Here is a 2,272-nt window from a genome sequence, read left to right as displayed (position 1 = left end):
TGTCCCAGAAGCCGTCTGCCCCCGTGGTCCCCACTCTGACCTGTAGAGACTAAGCTCGGCGGAGTCCCGGAGCCAAGATGGCGCTCCCTGCAGGGCAGGTCACTGTCCTCCGACTCGGGAAATTAATTTTAAGTAAGTGCAGAATATGTGGGGTTTTTATGATCAAAAAGTTCTGGAGATGGATGATGGTGATAGTTGCACTATCATGTGAATATATTCAATATGACTCAACTCTGTAGTTAAATGCTCATCACAATGAATGTTACGCCAGACACATTTCTCCAATATTTAGGGATTTTTTTCTAAGTATATTGCATCTGTTCTCTTTGTTAAGGCAGTATAAGCCATTCTAGGGAAGGTGTTGGCACAGGATATGAGTCCAAGTTAGGATAAAACTAATAGAAATACCTCACATTTGGATGGTACATTGCAATTTTCATAGCTCCCTTGTGGAAATTCATTACCTTTTGAGATTCTCTTAACTAGCGTATGGAATGGAAGTCTGTGGTAAAGGTGGATAAAGTATGTGAAGACTTGGTAGAAAGGTGGGAGGTGACTGGGATAACAAGGGCAGATGCTAGGTGGCTGGAAGAGAAAAGGATGAACCTGGGGCTCACCATCTACTTGATTCATTTGTTTTCCCGTGGACATGGTAGGTAGCATTCAATTTTTTTTTTTACTGTTTTGGGCCCCATCTTTATTAATTTTCATTCAAATAAGTAATATTGTCTTATAATGAAAGGCTCCCATCTTTAAAATCTGACCCTGTCCCTTCCTAATTACTTGAGTGTAGGCACTTACTTCTGTTCCCTATCTTTAGCTTTCTATCTGAGAATAACAGTTCTTGTCCTATTTCTTAGCTTTGTGACACAGGAGGATGATGCTATTGACTGACAGAAATGGCAGGGACTGCCACTGAGCTTTCTCTCCCTTCATCTTGTCTTGCCCCATCATTTAAAAAAATGTTTTTAATTAGCACACGCAGTATTAGATTTCATTACATTGCCATACTATTCTTGATAAGATTCCCAATATCACAAAATAGAAAGAGACATCATTTACAATACAGAGGTTTCATGTTTAGCAAATAAGAATCAGGTTAGGAGAACGGATTGCCTGAAGTATGGAGCCAGCTGTTCTACGAAGTCCTTCAACCTTGAGGGATATTTTTGGAAACTGGCCTCCAACAACTTCCCTAAGTATCTGGTTACTTTAAATGTCTAGGATGACATTACGAATAATAAACTGCGCATGTTCATTATCTTAGCCTGTGGAATTTGAGCCATATTGAATATCAGGGAAATTTGGCTTTAGACTTTTCCAGAAGCATTTCTTATTACCAGGCACATCCTGACCTGTGGAGAGGTCCGTGGTTTTCCTCACTCTTTCCTGTCGTTGAGCTCTTCTAATTAAAAGCTAAAGTGGAAGTCCTTACTTCTGCTTGTTAACAATATAAATTCTATCAGCTGTCACAAAAATAAATTAACTTCTTTCATTTGGGTTTCTTAAACACCAATACATATGCACTGCTTTTTGGAGAGAATCTAGAAATATTATCTGGGGGGAAATTATCTTCCTTCAAAAAAGTTTTTAGCTTTAAAGGTTATTTACCTAAGATTACTTGATATGCTTCCTGACTCATATAACTGGGTGGACTTGTATCTTGAGTTTGGCCAATACAAAAGTAAACAAAAACTTGATGCCAACTAGATGAAATTGCAAAACATTCACAAAGTATTTCGGCTCAGAAAGCATGTTGAGTGACTAACTTCCCACTTTCTTAGACCTGTCTTCACTCTTGGACTCCATTTGTCACATACTTGCATCTTGAAGAAAAACCATACAGTGGATTTTAAAAATGATACTTGAAATCTGGAAAAGTCTCTTGTAAAATCTCCATATGGGAGGATTTCTTTGAGCCATTTCCAGGTTCCTGCAGAGCCAGAGAATGCCTGAGAGCATACTCTGCAAGTGTGTACAGATGGTCTTGAGCATTTAGCACAGTCAGCTCGGTAGCCTGTGCATTCTGCTTACTATTGCTCAGAAACAAATTACCTCCAAGCTTAGTGACTTCCAATAACCATTTTACTGTTCCCATGAATTTTGTGGCTCAGGAATTCAGACAGAGCACAGTGGGAGTCATTAACTTCTGTTTCACAATGTGTGCAGCTAGAAAGATTTGGTGGCTGTGGTGACTCAATGACTGGGGAATCAAATCTTGAGAAGTCATTATTCACGTGTCTGGCTGTTAGCTTTGTATACTGTTAGCTGG

This window comes from Mus caroli, chromosome X, assembly GCF_900094665.2.
Source record: "Mus caroli chromosome X, CAROLI_EIJ_v1.1, whole genome shotgun sequence".
Classification (NCBI taxonomy): Eukaryota; Metazoa; Chordata; class Mammalia; order Rodentia; family Muridae; genus Mus; species Mus caroli.
The sequence above is the reverse complement of the archived record's forward strand: the minus strand, read 5'-3'. Positions refer to the sequence as shown.